Source organism: Microtus oregoni, unplaced genomic scaffold, assembly GCF_018167655.1.
Source record: "Microtus oregoni isolate MIOR12 unplaced genomic scaffold, Mior012 000115F_ref0000277, whole genome shotgun sequence".
Taxonomy (NCBI): Eukaryota; Metazoa; Chordata; class Mammalia; order Rodentia; family Cricetidae; genus Microtus; species Microtus oregoni.
The window spans coordinates 381,505-406,449 of NW_024544744.1; the positions used below are offsets into that span (position 1 = coordinate 381,505).

The following is a 24,945-nucleotide window of genomic DNA, read 5'->3' on the forward strand; positions in this document are numbered from 1 at the left end:
TCGGGGTTCCCCAAGACCTGGAGTGACTCATTCTGGAATCAGACTGCAGGAGTCATCTAAATGAGCAGAGTCCTCAGAGATGGGGTGAGGTCACGGGATGGAAACAGTGGGTGGCTGCACGGCTGAGCACCCCAGCTTCCAGGGAAGGACTACGCTCGTGCTTTAGGCCCCGCTGATACTCATGTTGTGCTTTGACCATGAATGTGGACAGAAAGCTGAAAGGTACCTTTTTTCCAAATTCATATGCTCACTTTCCTAACTATCACACGAATGACAGGCAGCATTCAAGCCACGGTCATTTTTAGGAAGAAAGAGAACTTAAACAGACGGCTAAGATTCCCCCAGGCAGTGTGGTCTCATTCCGTCTAACTTGCTTCCCGCATTCTCTCCCCTTCCACCTGTCACTGTTCTCCACTTTCCCATGCTCAGGCACAGATGTCTTCTCCACACATTTATATCACATGCTGGCATGATATAACGCTGCTTTTCAAAGCAATTTAATAATATGAACTGGTATCTTACATATACTTCTTGCTATAGTAACTCTACTTTCAGAGGTTTAAAGGAAATTAACCAAACCACAGACATTTAATGGAAAGCTAATGTACTGTATGGGAGGTCAGTTAGTAGCTGCCTCCAAGGAAGAGCTGGTGACTGGACGCTCAAAGCAGGAGTGTGTCTAGGGAACTTGGTAAAGTTCTACCTTTTGACCCTGTGTTCACTTGATAGTTTTACATTCACAGACATGTATGTGTAGCCTTTCAATAAAATTGCCATTAAAATTTTTAATCATAAAATAAATATTTGTAGTAGTTTCCATCAGAAAATTAACCTGCTATCTAACAGAAAAGGAACAAGCAGATAAGGATATTCCTGGAATAGCCATGGAAGACTCATTCAAAGGGGTCCTTTATCAAGCCTTTATAATAAGTTAGGACAGTGCTAAGATTGTAATAACTATAATAAAACTCTAATGCTAAATGAAGCACATACATGTGTATATACATGAGTATAAAATTAATTTCTTAAAAGATGTATTCATGACATATCAAAATCTAGAAAATTTGATATATATATAAGTGAGGAGATTTTATTTTTCTCCTTTTATGTTTGCCTCAGTTTTCAAATGTACTTTGTACACAGTTTGTTTAAAACAGGAGGAACTATGACCACACGTCATGCTGTTAGGATTCAGAATAGAATCGGCCAAGAATCTCCAAAGCGCTCCAAACTGGGTGATATTAGTTCACCTCAGAATCGGCAAATCAGCAAAAACATTCTGAGAATGCTTTAAAATTTGAAATATTTGTGTATTTTCCATGTCAGTAGGGTCAACAACATTCTACTATTGGCTGAGCAGGTTAATTATATAAAACTTAAAACAACCTTTATTCATTCTGAAGTTCACAGGTCAAATTCACAGCTAAGCAACTCTGTTTCCCACACCTTGATTTCACACTATGTTACGGCTAGGTTTGCCCTGTCTGCCATCTCCTTGGACCACGTAAACCATAGGCATTTTCTTGTCATGAAAGGTGAAGGAGCATAAGAGACAAGGCAGACCATATCCACATATTTAAAGTCTCTATACTCGCTATTTTTGCTCTCATTAAGTCAGCCAAATCACATTTCTGAAAGTTTTACTAGAATTCTGCTATTCTATATGTACTGTCTTGGATACTGTAACACCAGGAATGAATATCAAACATCTGCAGAAGAAAATCGATGGTCTACAAAGCTGAAATATTTGCTTTGCTTTACTGCATTCTTTTTTTCCCAGGAAGGGTTAATGGTTTCTTCTCAAGGGAGATCTGGCTGAGACATGAAGTGACAGTGTCAATGTCTGTAAACTGTGAACAGGTTAAAAATGACAAATGTCAGTTTCAAATGGCTATTCTGATTCAGGGGACAGCAAAACCATGTGAGCATCTATATTTTCCCCCAGGTTATTCTGTTAATACATGCGTTAAACATGGTGGTCCTATCTGATAAAGACACAACGCCAGCACACAAGTGCACCCCTCACCAAGGAAACATCTCTTTGCAACAGATGGAGACCACTGCTGAAAACCACAACCAATTACAATGCAGAGTTGTGGGCCCAGTCCCAGTGGATACAAAACACTCTCAAGGACCAATGCTAAAGAGGAGCAAGAAAGATTGTAAGAGGCTGAGGATCAAGGAATTGCTATGAGATGGTGTCCCCCATGAAAGTCAGAAGCTACAGCCACAAAGTCTAATGACTCTGACTACCTTGAGGCGAATAAGGACAATAACAATGGACATGCCAACATGGATAGCATGGATGGGGAAAGCCCATGAGGAATCAACCCTACACAAGGAAATATAGAAAACTAAAGACTGCTGAGAGCAGGAGACTAATCTTCCCCAGGGAACAGTAACCAACTGGGTATCCAAAACAAAGTGGTGACCCCTGGAAATATACATACAAATAATATTATACAGACTGAGCAGGTTGTGTTTATGGATTTAGAAATACAAATACAACATATGTTTATGCATCTAGAAATATGTATATATACACATGTAACAAAAACTAATGAAAAATCATAAATTTGAAAAAGAGCAAGAAGGGAAGGTTTAAAGGTAGGAAAGAAAAGGGATATAATCTCAAAAAATAAAAAAATTTAAAGATGTTTTTATAAAAAAAAATGCAAAGATGATAATGCCTAAGGAAATCTTGAAATAGAACCAAACTAGAATGCTGTGTCTCTTAAAGGTTTTCCATAAAGCTTCAGCAGTCAGAACAGTATGTCACTATGCTAAGGATAAATGAATAATAGATTATGAGATATAGTTGGGCCACATACAGATGCACATATATATTGGCATTTGACTGTTGATGAAGATATCAAAGCAATGGAATGAAGAAATAAAGCTTGTTTTCAGAAAAGTATGCTAGGACAACCATATAAAACTGGAAAAAATATAAATTTCAACCTCTAAATTATATCATGTAAAAAAAAACTAATTCAAGAAGGAGAATGGGCTCAAACATAAACATAGAGAATACAAACCATGAGTGTGGCATCAGGAGCTACAAAAAGGGCTGGGAGAGGAAGATCAACAACGTATGGCGGTATAATCATAAAATCGAGTATTTTGTATGCCAACTGAAATAATAAAGAATTTCTATGCACCTATTAGAGTCTGTGAACACTTTTACAATTTTTTATAATACAGATTTCTTAGAAAATAGAAAAAACAAAATCTCATGATTATTCAAAAAAATTTGTGCAGCTATCTTGTAAGACCACCTACTGTTCAACTGGAGACAGTGTGAACATTGATGTAAGTCTGACTAATAACAGCATGGTTGGAATTCACGCTGGAAAAGAAAATCTAAATCTTAGTAGGTTGCGGCTCTACTGTAAAAACAGCTAAGAGTAGACAGGAGATCAGATAAACATATAGGAGGAAGAAAACTAGAAAAGCCGGTTTATAATTTCAGTGCAGGTGTTCTGTAGGCAAGAAACATTAGTATATGCTACCAAGTATTAAAGTTATGAGAGAGAGCTTCAAAGTATTACCTCTTGAGTAAGTTCAGCTCTGTTGGGGGACAATACGCCTTTATAGAGGGAGACCTGCAGTCAGCACCTGGACTGGTACTGGAACAAGCTCACATGATATCATTTATTGCGTCGCAATAAACATTACAGCATACTCCCCACTATAAATATTTAACCTGAATGTAGTTATGAGGAAGCAATCAATTATAAGAAAGTAATTAATCAGAGGCCAAAAAAAAAAAAAACACCCAGTCAACAAAACAAAACAGTAAAGACAGCAGGGTGAATACTCTTCAAAATGAAAAGGACATAAAGAGCAGACATAAAAAGTGATGAAAGACCTGGCTTAAATAACAATTTTCAAAACAACCAGGGTCTGTGAGGTGGCTCAGTGGATAAAAGCACGTGCAGCCCAAGCACAAGAGCCTGAGCTCAGTCACTAGGGTCCTCAGACAGGTAGAGAAAGAAAAAAGGCTCCACAAAGCTGTCTTCTGACTCCACATGCACACTAGAGCATGGTGGTCACACACACACACACACACACACACACACACACACACACACACGTTTTTATGAGTTTTAAAGAAAATATCATTTTTTAAGAACAATAAAAAAAGGAAAGGCTACAAAAGAAGTTGCAGAATTGGTCAATATTTTGAATGTCCTCATTCTTAGAGGATACACGTGTTGACGCCCAGAGGCTAAGCATCATCATACATGCAAACTACCTCAGAGTAGTTCCACAACATATAGGCTGAAAGCACCTTTGACGATGGAGTTACGGTATCTACACTGTTCTACAGATGGTACATAAAAATATAATTGACCACAAAATATTCCTTTAGCAATATTAAAAATATTACTGAACTTTTAGTTAACAAATATGCTGAGGCAAGTATTAAGATACAAAGACTGGATAAGAATGTGATAGTATTTTCATCATTTATGAAATAGGCCTAAACTGAGAACCAAAATACAAATCTATACTATAAATTTCAGATAGATAATGCATGAAAAATCCAGATGTTTCCAAGAACACTTCACCCATTCCTCAAATACACTTGCATACCAGAGCACCAGCAGGCCAACCTCTGAACACTGGATTTCAGTGACTAACAAGCCCAGACCATAGCCTACTCTGGAAGGACTCACCTCCTAGAGATCACAGATGCAAGGAAAAGATAAGGGTTTGGGAACATTGTGATCTGAAACTGGCCATGAAGACATCACTGAGTAAGTTCACCTAGCAATACTAGAAAAAGATAAGGGAGAAGTACCTGGCAGAAATCAGGATGAAGATATGTAGAGGAAAGGCCCTGGGTGTGGTTGGCCACCAAGGAAGAAGTGTGGCCAACACGTCAGAGCAGCTGAAGCATGGGAGATAGCACAAGGGGATGAGAACTGGGAAGGGAAACAAGGCATGGGCATGTGGGACCACAGGTACTACTATGAAGACTTCCACTCCAAATAAGATAGAAGGGGTTCTCCAGAAGCCAATTATGACCAGTGTGTATAGTAAGTATGTACACTGTGAAGGAAGCAGAATCCAGGGTCCTCTCAGCAGATACAATATGGCAGTAACTCATAAAAAAAAAAACAAACATATGGAGTTAGGAGACTAGGCCATGGCAGCAGAGGTGGTAAGAACTATCTGGCGGTTGGACATAAAGGATGGACTGAAATGAGAACCAGAAGGGAACATAAAAGAACTGCTGTGTACTGAGATGGAGAAGACAGGGAGGACAACTGGGGACAGAGCATCCATTCTGTTTGGATGCATAAAGTAGAGGATATTTATTCAGATCAAATAAAAGTAAGCCATGAGGAGGAAGTTCAGGGAAGAGATACTGGCTAGATACATATATTACTGGATAGAGGGAACTAGAAGTTAAGGTTCCATAATTCTCTCTTCGAACTATAAAGATGAGAAAAAATAAGAACTAATGAAGTAAACTTATTTGCAGAACAGAAGACAATTTTGGGTTAGGTCCTATGTGAATTTGCTAAGAGTTTCCATGTTAGTGAGCAAGCCCTGGTCATCATGAAAATGTAATAGCAGAGACATTTAAAAAGTTCAAAATGCTGAACCATAGATCCCTGCTGCCAGTAGAACCTATATGTAGTTAAAAGAGAAATCAAAAAAGGGGATGACTCAAGAAAGGAGAAACTTCCAATGCAAACTCACGGCAATACTGGTGTCACTGGGGATGCTGGTGGGCTACGGCTGGAAGACATCAGCCTACGTGCCTTTCTTCTTCCACAGACAAACTGGCAGGATGTCACAAAGTGGCCAAGGTCCTGTTGGGTGGCATCTAAGACTTGTCAGCTCACCTACCCTGCAGGGGTCAACGCTCGGTAGTCACTCTAGCACTGCTAAGCCATGTGGGTGGAATGTTACAGCCATACCTCATAGCTGCTTCAGCCAAAGCCTCTCTGGAGAAGAGCTCTGGGAACAAGACTGTTATTTGATCTCTTCCTCACCTTTTTCAGAAGCCGCTTTCAGTTACTTACTCCAGGATAACCAGAACAGGGTCTTCATAGTACAGGCCTTTCTAATACTCTATCATGTGTCCAGTTACAGAAGCAAACCAACACAAGCCCTAAATGTGACATCTTTATCTCACTCTTCCCCTCAAGGCTGGGGGGATCATTATGGACAAAAGAGCAGAAAGACTTTAAGAACAAAGGTGATAACTTCAAGGAAAGTCTTTCCAGACAGAAGAGGGAAGATACAAATATAAACTCACAGTGATTGTGAAAATATGCACTAATGCTACACAAGCTTAATCAAGATAAAATCCCAGTTTAGAGGGGGGACGTGGGCATGCGGTTCCATCCTTATTTGATGATCTTTTAGCATCTGATTGCTTTTTAGGGAAAGAAAATTCATTTCTTTCATGGTGTGACATTTGCTATATCAACCACACTCCAGGGCAGGCATCACACTCAGGAGTAGTTAGCCATCACAGAGGTATCATGTTGAGGGTGAGGGGCAAGAAGCTGGGGAGGGAAGTGGGAGGATCTGAGAAGAGTTGGGGAAGGAGATGAAGATGATCAAAATACATTGCATGAAATTCTCAAATAATAAAAGCATTACTTTAAAAATTGAACCTCTTGTAGCAATTATCTTGCATCTCAAAGACCAGAATTGAGACTGGGTTTCCCACAGTCTTCATGTTTCCCAGACCTATCTTTTCTATACATATAAACAACAGCTTAATTTCAGAAGCAGCCTAGTAAGTAGCCATCCACTCTACAAGTCTCTTTAGAGACAGATGAGTTCCTATTTACTTAATATCACAGGATTCTCTCTGAAGGTACAGTAAGAACTGCTGAACATGTCACTCTAACTTACAGCAAATCAATCCACTGCATCTTTGGTGTCTCTGACATAAGAAGTACTCAAGGAGGTTGGCCCTGGATCATTGGGCTACCGGCGGCCCTGTTTAGTTGCTGAGGAATCCCATCAGGACGGGTGAGTGTGTGCTATCCAGGGGCGGACTGTCCCGGAAGAGAGCACAAACCCCCTCCCCCAGCTCCTTCTGCAGGGCTGTCTTTCTTTCGCACGACCCAGCACCCCCAGCACCCCTCCCCAACCCTGCCCTGCTGTATGCTAGGACCAGTGCTCAACTACAGTCTTAAGCTCCTAAACTAAGGCGACCCACCCAGAGCGGTGAGTGCCTCCCTACCGGGCAGGCCTCAGGGTCCCCTGTAAGGGAGCCAGGCACCTTCAGCTCCGGCGCCAGGCTTCCTGCGCGCGCCTGGATACCACCCCCCACCCCCACCCCCGCTCCATTCATCCTGTTGGCCCTGGATCATTGGGCTAATGGCGGCCCTGTTTAGTTGCTGAGGAATCCCATCGGGACAGGAACAGTTCCTGCTTCTACACTGAAGAGATATACCCAGAGAGTCAATCACAGCAAAGACTGGACCAAGAGACCAGGCCTCACCTGGCTCCATTTGAAGGAAGAGATGGGTAGGCGCCAATACAAGAATTCCTCCAACAACCTGAAAGGCAACATGACACCACCAGAAACCAGGGATCCCGAAATAAGAAGAATTGTACACCCTACTCCAGAAGAAATAGAAGAAATCGACTCAAAAGTGAACTATATGAAAATAATAGAGGACCTTAAACAGGAGGTGAAAAACTGCCATAAACAATTAGAGATTACAAACAAAAAGGTAGAGGAAATGAATAAATCGCTCAAAGACACGCAAGAAAACCAAGAGAAACAAGAAAAAGCAATCAAACAGGTTAGGGAAGCGGTTCAAGACATGAAGAATGAAATGGAAGCAATGAAGAAAGCACAAACCGAGGGAAGAATGGAGATGGAAAATCTGGGTAAACGAACAGGAATGACAGAGACAAGTACTAACAACAGATTACAAGAGATAGAAGAGAGATATCAGACACTGAAGATACCATAGAAAAAATAAACACACTGATAAAAGAAAACAGCAAAACCAACAAATTCTCATCACAAAACATTCAGGAAATTTGGGACACAATAAAAAGACCAAACCTAAGAAAAATTGGAGTAGAAGAAGGAGAAGAAGTGCAGCTCAACGGTACAGAAAATATACTTAATAAAATTATAGAAGAAAACTTTCCCAACCTGAAGAAAGAGGAACCTATGAAGGTTCAAGAAGCATACAGAACACCAAATAGGCTGGATCAAAAAAAAAATCCCCTCGCCATATAATAATCAAAACACAAAATATACAGAATAAAGAAAGAATATTAAGAGCCGCAAAGGAAAAAGGCCAAGTTACTTATAAAGGTAAACCTATCAGACTTATACCTGACTTCTCTATGGAAACCATGAAAGCCAGAAGGTCCTGGATAGATGTACTGCAAAAACTAAGAGATCATGGATGCAAGCCCACACTACTATATCCAGCCAAGCTTTCGTTCACTATAAATGGAGAAAACAAAATTTTCCAGGATAAAAACAAATTTAAACAATACGTAGCCACAAATCCAGCCTTACAGAAAATTATAGAAGGAAAATCACTAACCAAGGAGTCCAACAATGCCCACAATAACTCAGTCATCTAGAGACCTTTCACCAGCGCAACTCAAAGAAGGGAAACACACAAACCCTACTACTAAAAAAGTGACCGGAGTTAACAACCACTGGTCATTAATATCACTTAATGTCAATGGGCTCAACTCACCTATAAAAAGGCACAGGCTAAGGGATTGGATACGAAAACAGGATCCAACATTCTGCTGTCTACAAGAAATACACCTCAACCACAAAGACAGGCACCTACTCAGAGTAAAGGGCTGGGAAAAGGCTTATCAAGCAAATGGACCTAAGAAACAAGCAGGTGTGGCCATACTAATTTCTAACAAAGTTGACTTCAAACTTAAATCAATCAGAAGAGATGGAGAGGGACATTTTATACTCATAACAGGAACAATTCATCAGGATGAAGTCTCAATCCTGAATATCTATGCCCCTAATATAAAAGCACCCATGTATGTAAAAGAAACATTACTAAAACTCAAGGCAGCCATCAAACCACACACACTAATAGTAGGAGACTTCAACACTCCTCTCTCACCAATGGACAGCTCAATCAAACAGAAACCTAACAGAGAAATTAGAGAATTAATGGAGGTAATGAAGCAAATGGACTTAACAGACATCTATAGATTATTCCACCCGAAGAGGAAAGAATATACCTTCTTCTCTGCAGCTCATGGAACCTTCTCGAAAATTGGCCACATACTCGGTAACAAAGCTAACTTACACAGTTACAAAAAAATATTAGTAACCACCTGCGTCTTATCAGATCACCATGGATTAAAGTTAGAATTCAACAACAATGCTACCCCCAGAAAGCCTACAAACTCATGGAAACTCAACAGTCATCTACTGAACCATACCTGGATTAAGGAAGAAATAAAGAAAGAAATTAAAGTCTTCCTTGAATTCAATGAAAATAAAGAAACAACATACTCGAACTTATGGGACACTATGAAAGCAGTGCTAAGAGGAAAGTTCATCGCACTAAGTGCCCACTTAAAGAAAACAGAGAAAGCACATATTGAAGACTTAACAGCCCACCTGAAAGCTCTAGAAAAAAAAGAAGCAGACTCACCTAGGAGGAGTAGAAGATTGGAAATAATCAAACTGAGGGCTGAAATCAACAAAATAGAAACACAGAAAACAATCCAAAGAATCAATGAAACAAAAAGCTGGTTCCTGGAGAAAATCAACAAGATTGATAAACCCCTATCCAAACTAATCAAACGGCAGAGAGAGAATACGCAAATTAATAAGATCAGAAATGAAAAGGGGGACATAACCACAGACACAGAGGAAATTCAGAGAATCATCAGATCTTATTACAAAAGCCTATATGCCACAAAACTGGAAAATGTAAAAGAAATGGACACTTTTTTAGATAAATACCATATACCAAAGTTACACCAGGACCAGGTGAACAACCTAAACAGACCTGTTGGTCGCGAAGAATTAGAAGCTGTTATCAAAAACCTCCCTACCAAAAAAAGCCCAGGACCAGATGGTTTCAATGCGGAATTCTACCAGAACTTCCAAGAAGAGCTAATACCCATACTCCTTAATGTATTCCACAATATAGAAACAGAAGGGTCATTACCTAATTCCTTTTATGAAGCTACAGTTACTCTGATACCAAAACCACACAAAGACTCAACCAGGAAAGAGAATTACAGGCCAATCTCACTCATGAACATCGACGCAAAAATCCTCAACAAAATACTGGCAAACCGAATCCAAGAACACATTAGGAAAATTATCCATTATGATCAAGTAGGCTTCATTCCTGAGATGCAGGGCTGGTTCAACATACGAAAATCTATCAATGTAATCCAGCATATAAATAAACTGAAGGAAAATAACCATATGATCATCTCATAAGATGCTGAAAAAGCATTCGACAAAATTCAACATCCATTTATGTTAAAAGTCTTGGAGAGATTAGGGATACAAGGGTCATACCTAAATATAATAAAAGCTATATACAGCAAGCCGACAGCTAACATCAAATTAAACGGAGAGAAACTCAAAGCCATCCCGCTTAACTCAGGATCACGACAAGGATGTCCACTCTCGCCATACCTCTTCAATATAGTACTTGAAGTTCTAGCAATAGCAATAAGACAACATAATGGGATCAAGGGGATTCGAATTGGAAAGGAAGAAGTTAAACTTTCGTTATTCGCAGATGATATGATAGTGTACTTAAGCGACCCCCAAAATTCCACCAAAGAACTTTTACAGCTGATAAACAGCTTTAGTAATGTGGCAGGATACAAGATCAACTCCAAAAAATCAGTCGCCCTCTTATACACAAAGGATATGGAAGCAGAGAGGGAAATCAGGGAAGCTTCACCATTCACGATAGCCACAAACAGCATTAAATATCTTGGGGTAAATCTAACCAAGGAAGTGAAAGATCTATTTGACAAGAACTTTAAGGCATTGAAGAAAGAAATTGAAGAGGATACCAAAAAATGGATGGACCTCCCTTGCTCTTGGATTGGGAGGATCAACATAGTAAAAATGGCAATTCTACCTAAGGCAATTTATAGATTCAATGCAATCCCCATCAAGATCCCATCAAAATTCTTCACAGATCTGGAGAGGACAATAATCAACTTTATATGGAAAAACAAAAAACCCAGGATAGCCAAAACAATCCTATACAATAAAGGATCTTCTGGAGGCATTACTATTCCCTGACTTCAAACTCTATTACAGAGCTACAGTAATGAAAACAGTGTGGTACTGGCATAAAAACAGAGAAGTCGACCAATGGAATCGTATAGAAGACCCGGATTTTAACCCACAAACCTATGAACACCTCATTTTTGATAAAGGAGCTAAAAGTATACAATGGAAGAAAGAAAGCATCTTCAACAAATGGTGCTGGCACAACTAGATGTCAACCTGTAGAAGAATGAAAATAGACCCACATCTTTCACCGTGCACAAAACTCAAGTCCAAATGGATTAAAGACCTCAATATCAGCCCGAACACACTGAAAAGGATAGAAGAGAAAGTGGGAAATACCCTACAACAGATGGGCACAGGAGATCGCTTCCTATGTATAACCCCAGAAGCACAGACATTAAGAGCAACATTGAATAAATGGGACCTACTAAAACTGAGAAGCTTCTGCAAAGCAAAGGACACTGTCACTAAGACACAAAGGCAACCTACTGACTGGGAGAAGATCTTCACCAACCCCTCAACAGACAAAGGTCTGATCTCCAAAATATATAGAGAACTCAAGAAACTAGACTTTAAAATGCGAATTAACCCAATTAAAAAATGGGGCACTGATCTGAACAGAGAATTCTCAACAGAAGAAGTTCAAATGGCCAAAAGACACTTAAGGTCATGCTCAACTTCCTTAGCAATCAGGGAAATGCAAATCAAAACAACTTTGAGATATCATCTTACACCTGTGAGAATGGCTAAAGTCAAAAACACCAAGGATAACCTTTGCTGGAGAGGCTGTGGAGGAAGGGGTACCCTCATCCATTGCTGGTGGGAATGTAATCTTGTGCAGCCACTATGGAAGTCAGTGTTTCGGTTTCTTAGGAAATTTGGGATCAACCTACCCCTGGACCCAGCAATACCACTCTTGGGAATATACCCAAGAGATGCCCTATCATATGACAAAAGCATTTGTTCAACTATGTTCATAGCAGTATTATTTGTAATAGCCAGAACCTGGAAACAACCTAGATGCCCTTCAATGGAAGAATGGATGAAGAAACTATGGAATATCTACACATTAGAGTACTACTCAGCGGTAAAAAACAATGACTTCTCGAATTTTGCATGCAAATGGATGGAAATAGAAAACACTATCCTGAGTGAGGTATCCCAGACCCAAAAAGATGAACATGGGATGTACTCACTCATAATTGGTTTCTAGCCATAAATAAGGGTCACGGAGTCTACAATAGGTGAATCTAAAGAAGCTAAGTAAGAAGGGGACCCAAGGAAAAACATATAGTTATCCTCTTGGCTAAGGGAAGTAGACAAAATTGCCGGGGAGAAAATTGGGATCTTGGGGTGGGGTGGGTTGGGGGTAAGGGGAGATGGGGAGAGAAAAGTTAGAAGGGAAGGAGGTCGGGCCTTGGGAAAGCAGGAGGATTGGGATAAAGGAAGGTTGGACAGGGGAGCACGGAACCACAATTCTTAGTTAAGAGAACCACTTTAGGGTTGGCAAGAGACCTGACCCTAGAGGGGCTCCCAGGTGCCCAAGCTGAGGTCCCCAGTTAGTTCCCTGGGCAGTAGAGTATAGGGAACCTGAAATGACCCTATCCTTGAGCAATACTGACGAATATCTTGCATATCATCATAGAACCTTCATCTGGTGATATATGGAGATAGAGACAGAGACCCACACTGGAGCACTGGACTGAGCTCCCAAAGTCCCAATGAGGAGCAGAAGTAGGGAGAACATGAGCAAAGAAGTCGGGACCACGAGGGATGCACCCACCCACTGAGACAGTGGAGCTGATCTATTGAGAGCTCACCAAGACCAGCTGGACTGTGACTGAAAAAGCACGGGATAAAACTGGACTCTCTGAACATGGCGAACAATGAGGGCTGATGAGACGCAAAGGACAATGGCAAGGGGGTTTGATCCTATGTATTGTGAAGGCTTTGTGGGAGCCCAGCCAGTTTGGATGTTCACCTTCCTAGATATGGACGGAGGTGGGAGGTCCTAGGTCTTACTACAGGGCAGAAAACCCTGACTGCTCTTTGGACTGGAGAGGGAGGGGGAAAGGAGTGGGGGGAGGGGGAGAAAGGTGGGAGGAGGGGGCGTAGGGTGGCAGGAGGGGGAGGGAAATGGGAGGATGGGAGGAGGTGGAAACTTGTTTTTTTTTTTTTTCCTTTTCTCAATAAAAAAAGAAAAAAAAAAAGAAGTACTCAAGGAAAAATACTTGGGAAACCACAATATCAAATTCCCCTGAAGTCACTTGAGATCACCTTTACCAACTAGAGCATGTCAATAAAGAATGAGCCATTTCCATCACTGACGAAGTATTTACAGGCAGAATTGGCGTGTGCTATTTCCTACAATGCATTTTGCACACACAATGGCCACATTTTCCAAAATAATCTTCTAATCTCTACCACAGATAAATACGTGCAGTTGCAATAGTAGTGAATGTGAGCGAGAGATATCAATCTTGAAATACCTAGATAGCTAGATTTAAACTGATACCTAGAATTTTTTTTAAAAAAGTATTACTTTCTCTTTTTTTCATTAGATTTTTTTCATACTTACACAGAAACTAGGTCTTCAAATGACAAGAATCAGGTACAATTTCCAGGATCATCTTTATCAGGCTAATTTGTGCCTCAGAAAATGAAATCACATGAAAGAACAAACAATGCCAGAGATACAATGCAACTCCAGGCTGAGATTCCAAGAAAGCAGTGAGCTGAAAACACTTCCCTGCTTCCCTCCCTCTTTTTCTCTTCCTTCCTCCCTCCATTCGGTCCCCTCTCTCATTCATTCTGATACAGGGTCTCGTGTAGCTCAGGTTGGCTTCGAGCCTGATATGCATCAGAGGATAACCTTGAGCCAAGAATCCTAGTGCAGGAATGACAAGCATGCTCCACCACGCTGGGCTGTAGCATGACCTCTAAAACCTTACTAGGTGTCTGTAAAGACTTTAAAGTAGCAATGTTCTCAGAAAGTTTAATCTTGTAATTTTAGAAACAATCAATTACAAAATCAAAATTTTGTGACTAAACAAAGATCCTGACATATACACATCATCTATAAACACTCCCAAATATCTAGTAGGCACTAACCATTAGTAAGGTCTTACCAACATATACACATCACCTATAAACACTCCCAAATATCTAGTAGGAACTAATCATCAGTAAGGTCTTACCAACATATACACATCACCTATAAACACTCCCAAATATCTAGTAGGAACTAACCATCAGTGAGGTCTTACCAACATATACACATCACCTATAAACACTCCCAAGTATTTAGGAATAGGCACTAACCATCAGTAAGGTCTTACCAACATATACACATCACCTATAAACACTCTCAAATATCTAAGAATAGGCCCTAACCATCAGTAAGGTCTTACCAACATATACACATCACCTATAAACACTCTCAAATATCTAAGAATAGGCCCTAACCATCAGTAAGGTCTTACCAACATATACACATCATCTATAAACACTCTCAAATATCTAAGAATAGTTGCTAACCATCAGTAAGGTCTTACGATATATACACACCATCTATAAATACTCTCAAATATCTAAGAATAGGCACAAACCATCAGTAAGGTCTTATTTACAGCTCTAATAAAAAAGCATGCTAAGATTGACTCTGCTGCTGGCATCCTCACTAGTGAAAAACAACCCCTATCAGTTCTCCCCAACCTCTTCTCAATCAGCACTCAACCAACAACCTGGCCTTTCTAATTTCCCAGCACTCCTCCCTCCCTCTGCTCAGAAACAAAGCTTCCCTTTCCTAACACTCCAGCTGAGCTTACAACTCTGAGTTCCTCGTACAGGTTTGGCATTGCACCTTTGCCATACCTCAGCCCCTAGAAGGCCCATTCTGCCTAACACTTAACTATCAACAGCCTATCCACTGCTCAAGGAAGCTCAAGTGTCACCTCCTCAAAACACTCTCCTGATCCCAAGGGCTTCTGAGGGCCTCCCACAAAGGCTCAGGTGCTAGCATCTTGGTTTTCAATGCGGAGAGCCATGCAACAGGTGGTGAAAGCAGTAAGAGGCAGGGCCTGGTGGGGATTGGCTCACTGGAGAAATGCATTACCACAGTCCCCGGGGACTGGTTGGTTCTGGAAAAAGCACGAGGTTGCAAAAGAGAAGTTGTAGGCCGTGGGTCTTCTGTCTGACCATGTGATCTCTGCACAGAGCTTTATCCTATCTATTCCTCTGCTATGTTGAGACACTCAGGGACCCTTGCCAGAGGCAGAGCTCTGGACTGCCTGACCATGGGTTTCCATCCTCCAAAACAATGAGCTAAATAGCCTCTCTTTTGACACTGGGGTGGACTTTACATAATATAAAATTATAAAAATTGAGTGTGCAAGTCAGAGGCATTGAACATATTCTCAATGTTGTACAATTTTCACCTCTAGTTCCAAAATATTTTCAGCACTGTCAACGGAAATTTCATAGCAAGTACACAGCAGCTCCCTCTTCCTCCCCTTTGCCCTGCCCTGACAACACGATCTGTTTTGAGTATTTCGTATGACTGAAGTGCTGTCTATTGTGTGGAGTGTCTTTTACTTGTCACAACGTGCTCAAGATACACCCATTCTACAGCATGTATTAGCACAAGGTGGCAGGCTGCTCTCTTGTTTTCTGTTACACCTGCTGCATGTATGTCTGGGACCTACCAGCCACACAGACGGGCAGATTCACTGCACCGGCTGCATGTATGCCTGGGACATACCAGCCACACAGACGGACATGCTCACTGCATCTGCTGCATGTATGTCTAGGATCTACCAGCCACACAGACGGGCAGATTCACTGCACCGGCTGCATGTATGTTTGGGACATACCAGCCACACAGACGGGCAGATTCACTGCACCGGCTGCATGTATGTCTGGGACATACCAGCCACACAGACGGGCATGCTCACTGCACCTGCTGCATGCACAACATTGTGCTGGGTGCTGTAAGGTAAAGTCAGATAGAAAAGACTCTGTCTCTAGCCTCGTGTAAACTTATACAAGTAGTTCGAAAACAAAGAATAAAACAGATATAATAGAAAGAAGGCTGAGAATCTGCCATTTTTGACCAGAAATGCCATCAAGAAAAGGCTAACCTTAGAGGAAACAAGGCTCTGAATGACCTGAAAAGCTGTTGAAAGTATCAGTGAAGTGGAAACTTAAAACGGATGAAGCACAAGCATGTCTAGCAGCAGCGAGTCATCCTCTGTCGGGGGAGCCCAGGTGAGGGACCCGAGGGAAACAAGAAGTGTGTACACCAGTCAGAGAGAGCTGTGAAAGACAGCCTGGGGCTGAATGCTCGTTGCCCATACGGCTGCGCTGAGAGCGGGATCAGCAGGGCAAACACCAAAGGCCACCAAGAGGTCAGTGTTTCTAAAACGTTGGCAGAGAACTTCCTTGTTCAAAGAAAGGTAAACAAGAACTCCAGGTAAGAGACTCTCCACAAGGTGAAGTACGGCTGTGGTTCATTTCTCCAGGATGGAAGCACTCAATTCCAGAGTCCAGGTGTTCTCAGAGCCCGCGAGATGTTTATTTAATCACTGGGGCAAGTGTAAGTCATGAAAGATGAAGTTATGAACAATACCTGTCCCAGCTAAAAGCGGGCAGTTTAGTCTGCACCAGAGCAGACGCGGGGCAGAGCATGTTAGATGACCAGCTTTCCTGTCCACACTCCCTTGCCTTAAAAGAACACCAAACAACGCCTACTCACCTATCCGCACTGCCACCTGTGCCCCCCACTCAGCATGTACCCGACTTCCATCATGTAGTGGATGCACAGCCCCTTAGGTCAGCAAAGCACTACCATGTACCCCCAAAAGGTCCTCAGACTAACCGTGGAGGCTGTGTTTACTTGCTGGCTTACACACTTGCTAAACAGGGAATCAACTGTCAATATGCAGAGATGAACATTTTCACTAATGAAACAACCCAGGTTTCTAGTTTCTCTTGAAAACTCAGCAACTGGCAATATTCTCCATCTCCCCAGTTTGCCGCCCACTCAGGGTGTTTACTTCTGGCATTAGCTGGCTCTTGCTGGCACTTAATTTTTCTTCTGACTTACGGGATCTTTAGATTAATGACAGTAGTAAGTCAGAGGGGCTGTGCTGCATAACAGTAGAGTAAGAGCCCTGCCTCATTTTACATCCCAGCATTGCCACCTTGGCCAAGTCACTTACCCTTTTTATGTTTTTATATATGTTTTTCAAGATAGGGACAAAAATACTGCAACCTAACTCAGAGGGACGTTTGGAGAATGAATTAAAGACAACAGAGGTACCCTATGGGATAGGGCATTAGGGAGTAGAATGTGCTCCCAGCCCTGGGGCATTTGCCATGTGGTTGTCTGTCTATGGGTAGAGACTAGAGATGGCCGTGGGCCTCATGCAATGCAAAGGCTAGCCCCATAACAAAGCCTTGCCCCATAGCCCCATGACACAGCTCTTGACACAGAAAATCTCGGCTAATTACTAGCAACAATGCCAAAGCAAGTCCTGGCTTGGTGATTTCACCTGTGCTGGAGAAAGTTCTAACACTTCAAGAGCTGCTGTTACCTTTGATGAATTTACAACAGGGCAGGAACAGAAGGCTCTCACTGGGAGCTGAAGTGGGGCACAGCAATTAAGAGCATATAATGTCCTTGCAGGAGACCTGAATTGGGTGCTGCTGGGTGTGGCTAACAAGCACTTCAACTCCAGCTCCAGGGGAACTGATGCTCTCTTCTGGACTCTGCAGGTGCCTGAACTCACAGGTGCATATGCCCACACCCTACCCCCCCACACACACACAATTAAAAATCAAAGTTTTAAAGAATATTTAAAAAGAAAAATGTTACTGGAATTATCTGATTCTGTGTCATCAAATTGACAAACAGGAAATGTTTAAGTCAAAGAATTATGGAATATATTTTTCTAAAACAAAAATAAGAGTATACTATACTAAACAATAAACAATATTCAAAGTCTTTTGTTCTGGGCGACACAGGATACAGAAATCTGTAACTGCTTCTACTTAAAAGGGTCTAAGCCAAATCATGCATTTAATAAAGTGAAGATGAACTAGTCAGAAAACATTCGGGGGAGGGGAAGACTATGAGAAACCAAAGAAAACAGAAGAGAGTTTTCAAACTCAAAGGACAAAAGCAGCCCTACCACGTTCCTGACAGAGAAGACCCCCCAGACTTCAACAACCAGAGTCAAAGATCTGGGTGAGAACGGAGGCTTTGCTCTCCATTCATAGGAAAAGAACTATCTTCCATTATGTCAGTCTGTTCACAAAGATAGGGAACTATCAGCAAGTCCTGAGCGAAGAGCTTGCCCAGAGTTCTAAAGTGCAACAAAAGCCATTACGTGTTCACCAGGCCCAGGGAAGTAGCCCAGAGTCCCTAGGCCACTCTCTCTGGACCTCAGCTCTCCACCTATATTAACCATATTAATGACTGTAACTATTTTACCATGACTTTTTCAGGAGCAATGTGCTCTCAACACCTAAACATTTACACCTAAAGATTTAAGTTTCTCAAAAGGGACTGGCTGGAGACTACAGAAATCAGACTCAAGCTGGAACAGGAAGACAGCTCTGTGGAATCAAAGCCAAGAAACTCTTACCAGCACCTCCCTCAAAGATGGCAATGAAGGCGCAAATCAACCTAGAGGACTCTACACTGCAAAAGTCACTGCATGGACAGTGGCACTGAAGCCATCAGGATCCGTGTTTGGGGCACAGGCTGGATGCCTACAACGTGGGCTCTGATTCTAACAGCCTAGATCTCTAAGAATATGAGCACCGGATGCAGGAGTATCCTTACAAACACTGAGACTTGTCTAAAATCCAGTTTTGATTATTTTGGGTTAGAGTACAAAAAAATTCTTTTGCATAAATGTAAATATCTTCTGACATTTAAGAAAGATGCCAATTCTATTAATATTATTCTAAAGCCATTAAACTCAATTTCCATTATGATTACAGGTCAAAAGGGTAGCCAGAAAGCAAATTAAACTACTGATTTTATTTTTTATAATATTGTTATTCATCTAATGTAGCTCATCAAGTAAGAGGACCTCACAGCTCTTTTTCAAATGTAGGACCACACGACACTATTTCTCAATCGTGTAACAAACTGGTTTCTCAACCACATAAAGTTTATAAACTGGTTTCTACTTTTTAAAAGTAGCGTGAGAAGAATTACATCACTGAGCTAACCCAAGTACTTACTTCCTCAGTCATGGGAAAACCTCTACTTGGAACCAGAAATAATGAACCAGCAAACTATGTGCCACATTACCTCATATCTAAGAATAAGATCAGGCTGGGAAGCTACTAGCAACTTTTTGTTTGTTTGTTTGTTTGTTTGTTTCCGAGACAGGATTTCTGTGTAGTTTTGGAGCCTGTCCTGGAACTAGCTCTAGCTCTAGCTCTTGTAGACCAGACTGGCCTTGAACTCACAGAGATCTGCCTGCCTCCTGAGCACTGGAATTAAAGGCATGTGCCACCACCACCCGGCTATTAGCAACTTTTATCTCTTTCAATTATCTCTGAAATTAAAACTTGAATTTAAAAAATTGTGATATACTGTGGTTTAAATCCAGGGCTGTTCAAGTATTCTTTCCCTGAGCTACAATCCTACCCTGTTATTTTAATCAGGAGACAGAGTCTTGCTAAATTGTCCAGGCTGGCCTACAGCTTGGGATTTCTCCTTCCAGAGCTCTGCATATAGTTGGTGTTACAATTATATACCGCTGTATTCGGAGCCACTCACAAGCCCTATGTACCCCTGTCTGGGAGTCACTCACAAGCGATATGCACCACTATCTGGGAGTCACTCACAAGCTCTATGTACCACTGTCTGGGGTCACTCACAAGCCCTATGTACCCCTGTCTGGGAGTCACTCACAAGCCCTATGTACCCCTGTCTGGGAGTCACTCACGAGTGATAATCTAACAAAAAGGAAGGGCTCATGTAAAATGCTAACATATACTTCCTCAGAAAAGGGAAGAAAATTAAAAAGAAGATTATTTTATTGCAAGGAAAAGCACTGTCCTAGCCTTTAAACTGCCTTCTATGAGTTTAGGAACAATGCTTTCTAGATACTGACTTTGATATAGGCAGACACTCTTTGCTAAGGGATTTCCAAGAAGGAAAAAGAACAGAATAAAATACTGGCATGAAAATCTGGAGGTGAGCAATTGGTATGCTTGGCCACTGTACACGTCTAGTGTGGGCAAGACTGCGTACCTCGGTTCCAGAGCCCCTCTCCACGGAAAGGGTCCATTACGTGAGCTCTACAGTGACAGACATGTCAGCAACCCGCAGACCCTGTTACAGGCTTGGTGGAGAGCGGAGAGCATGTGGAGCGGACTGGAGTAAAGCTAATGACCTCATCAGTCTAGCTGAGGTGACTTACTGAATGTTTCCATCACTGATGAAAAGTTTCGTATTTGCAATAAGTCTGAAGGAACAGAATGCATGCTACGTGCCCAGAAAACCGCAGGAACTAAATAAAGACAGAGCAAACCTTAGTCGTTAATACAAGTTTTAATGGGAAAGGCTAACCTACTTACTTTTACACTTTCGTAGCATATGTTTGGACAGAGCAGGACTGCCTGCCAGCGCTTTCTAAATGGGAAGCAGATAAAGACTGTGTGGGAAGCCAGGCAGTGACGGTGCACGCCTTTAATCCCATCACTCAGGAGGCAGAGGCAGGCGGTTCTCTGGGAGTTCGAGGCCAGCTTGATCTATAAGAGCTAGTTCCAAAGCTACAAAGAAACCCTGTCTCGAAAAACTACACACACACACACACGCACAAACACACAAGACTGTATTGGAAATGACTGACAACTAGACTAGGAGGAAGGAGATAAAAGCTGAAGATATGCAGAGTGTTTGAGTCCTGCACACAGCAACAACAGAAAAAAAAAGTAACTGTGGGATACAGGACTAGGGAAAAGAGGGCCATTCTTCATTAAGAGGACCCTCCAAAGAGAAAAATACAAAATGAATTCTCCATAATCAAAATAAAAAGAAAGCTGCTAAGAGTCTGAGCACCTCCACTCAGGCCTCAGATTCCTGTTCCTTTTACAGCACCACCTCCAACCAAGGTCCACTCACCCACTGATTCCTTTTAGAGCCATACGACTCCCCTGTCACTATGCCAACTCTTCCTTCCCAGCCTCTGCCTTGTAACTGACAACTTCCTGATATCCCCATGACTCACTCCAAGCATTCAGGTTTCATCTAGACCATCACCTCTTCAGGGGCATTTTCCTGGATCACACCGCAGCCACACCAACGTGTCCTACTGCTTGATAGTCTAGCATTCGCTCCTATCTAAAACCAAGATTCTATTCGCATGTATATTCTATCTTCATGAAAATCTAAGGAATCTGAGCGCCAGAGCCTTATCTAGTGTTCAATCCTCAATTTCCAACACCTAAAACAGCACATGGCACAGACAGATATTCATCATACTAATTAGCTAGTGATTAAATCCAAATGATAATCGCTAGCCTAAGAAGATAAGTCCTTGAGGCAGTTTTCATTTCCTTTCTTTGGTGCATTTGATGATGTAACTTTTCAAGGTCCATGTTTGAAACAGGAAGATTTCAAAGAAAAATGGATTCTTCCTAACAATACAAATTAGTACATATGTATGGATTTCAGGGAGTGGAAATAAAGGGAAGCACGGTATACACTGTCCCTTCACGGGCATGTTTATCCAGCATTTTACTGATCCATAAATACAGCCATTACACAATAAAAATTGTTCTTTTTCATCAAATCCTGCTCTGAAGACGATGGTGGTCAAATGAAGCAAAGATGAGAATTCCGTTTAGGACCCTTAAACAAAGACAACAGACGGGACATGCTGGAGAAACTCTAGTGTACTGAGAAGTCCGACAGACCTGTCACTGTGTCCAGTCTTACTAACCTTACCCAATCTAGTATTGGGTCAAGTGATGGATCCAGTGATTCCATCTATGAAAAGAGCCAAATGCCTTTACAACTGCCCTATTAAGAGAACACTAAGAAAAGTTCCACGATGTCCACTCATGTTCCAACCAAAAGAAGAAGAGAAAGAACTATACCGAGATTTTAAAAAAAAAAAAAAGGAAAGAAAAAGCAGAATGAGGATGAGTGAGCAAAGCGGAGAGCTAAAACATTCGTGACTCATGCTTTAAATTTCGTTTCGTTTTGTTATCTCAGGGTTTTTTGGGAGGCAGGCCCAAGGCTGGTGACAGTAACCTGCCAGCCTGTTGTAGCCTGTCATCCCGGTCTTAACGGGGGTGCACGGCACGGGCCGAGGCTGGACCGCACGCCTCCTGGAGAGTGTGAGAGTGGGCTCGGGGCCCAGGATCCTCCCGCACTCCGCCGCATTTGCACCCACAGGTCGCACGGTCCTGGCCAGGCGTGGGGAGTCCTGCGAACCCCGAACCTCTACGACCTGCCGAGCAGAGCTCAGGAAAACAGCCTACCTCCTCTGCGGCGCGAGCCGCCCGCTGGCCTGCAGACCCGGCTCCGCGGTCCAGGCCCGCCGGGCTGGGGCGGGGCTGCAGGGCGGGACCCGCCGGTGACGTCAACACGCTGACCACGCACACAGACGCTGCCGCTCGCCGGCATAGAGAGGAGGTGCAGCAGACGGCGGACTGGTTTGAAGAATTGTCAGTCTTGTCGTCACCAGTAGACGGCTCAGGAAGGAGGCAGGGGCGGGTGTGGAACTGGCCGAGCTTCCAGAGCCCTTTAGGCTATCCAAATCACAGCTGAGAGGTTGTAGCAGATTTTATCTTCCCGTTGGATTCTGGAGACAGCTTCTTTTAGTCGCTTTATAAGGATTAGACTGCAGCCGGTGAAAAGTAATCCTGAGGGTGGATTTCAGGCCCTGCCAGCTTGGTTCGATCTGTCTACCAAGTACCTGACTTAGGACGCCACAAATAAGTTTCAAATCGCCCAGACTTACATAGAAAGCCTTTTTTTCTGCTCTCCCACTCCGTAAAGCTTTTCTTCCTGATCATTGTTATACACAAAATTGGGAACAAAGTGATGATTATATTTTGCCCATTAGATGTCACGGCTGCATCCTTCAAAAATGTAAAGATGTAAAGGAAGATAAAATGCCCCATCAGTTCTGAAGATTCTCAGTTTATTAAAAAATAATACTGATAATTAAAATACTCTTATAAAGCTATTTTAATTGATTTTATAATATTTAAAGTACAGAACTGAATTTATATACATGCAAAACTTTTGAACATTACAAGTTGGGTGGAACCTGTGTTTATGAACTAACTAAAAGCTCTATCTTTATGTGATGGGTCCTAGCTCCTGGGCTTTGACTTGTGAAAATATTTAACACTCACGTCCTGATCTTCATTTATCCTTAAGTGTGCCTCATTTTTTTTAAATGCTCTACAATAGTCCTTAGAACCAATATGTATAATTTGCCACTTCTGTGCCCTCAGACATAAAGTATATTTCTTTTATTGCTAGTAGGAGAAATGCTACCTTAAACATGTGTGGATGCATTTTCCCAGTTTTGTCCAAGTACTGGTTTTGGTGGAGACACCAACAAGAGAACACACTGGGTCTCAGGATGCATACACCTTCAGTCCTAGCAGTAGGCGCCTCTGATGAGGTCCCCTGTGCTGCTACAGCCTCCGTTTCCACCCATGGAATTGAAATAATCCTTTGTAGTGTCCCTTTGAAGAGACACAACAGGCATATTTTGATTTTTTTTTCAAAGTTCAATATCTTTTTAATTCCTATAGCAGTTTGCTTGTGCCTTTTCTGGTTTTATTTCTAAGGATATTTATTTTATTTTATTTTATTTATTTATTTATTAAAGATTTCTGTCTCTTCCCGCCACCACCTCCCATATCCCCCCTCCCCCAATCAACTCCCCTTCTCTCATCAGCCTGAAGAGCAGACTGGGTTCCCTGCCCAGTCACCTTACTAGACCTGGAAGGAGGTGGGAGGTCCTATTTTGATTTTTTTTTAACCTAAGTTGAAAGACATGAAAAAAAAGGACAAGGTGTGTGTATAGAAACAAACTAACTGCAGGGATTTTGTGCGAAATCATTTGGGTGACAAGGTAAAGCAGCTTGTGGAATTGCTACAATGCATAAGAAGTCTTCTTCCTAGTAATTTAACAGTACACACTGTTCTGAGAGTATTACCACTGTGAATAGTTTTCCCGATCTTGGACTTTTCAGACATAGTACATACTCCAAGTGTGTCTTTTACCTTGATAGCTGTATTGATTATCAACTTCCCAGGATCTAAAATCACCTAGGAGCCAGACTTCTGGGCATGTTTGGGAAAGTTTTTAGGTTGCATTAATTGAAATGGGAAACCCACCCTGAATGTGGGGAGCAACATTCATGTTCTGGTGTCCCCAAACAAATAAAATGGAACCAAGCAGTCGCATTCACCTTGGTGTGTTTCCAGACTGTGGGTGCCTCTGACCACAGGCCTCACACCCTTGCTACCAGGCCTTCTTTGCCATGTTGGATTGTGCTCTAAATGTGAGCCACGATAGATCTTTCCTTCCTTGTTTGTTTTGTCTTATACTTTAAGCAATAAGGAGAAAAGCAATATTTGTAATATTGATATATGTTAAAAGAATATTGTAGTACTTTAACATTCTCAG

General features: G+C 41.9%; 1 protein-coding gene across 1 annotated transcript in view; it reads right to left on the reverse strand.

Moving 5' to 3' along the window:
- Nucleotides 1-22,874, reverse strand: part of Stard3nl (STARD3 N-terminal like) — a 39,458-nt gene extending 16,584 nt beyond the window's left edge. Inside the window, exon 1 of the mRNA XM_041645713.1 lies at nt 22,775-22,874. The gene's annotated coding sequence lies outside the window, so the exon portion shown is untranslated. The remainder of the gene's footprint in view (nt 1-22,774) is intronic.
- Between the last annotated feature and the right edge of the window lie 2,071 nt (nt 22,875-24,945).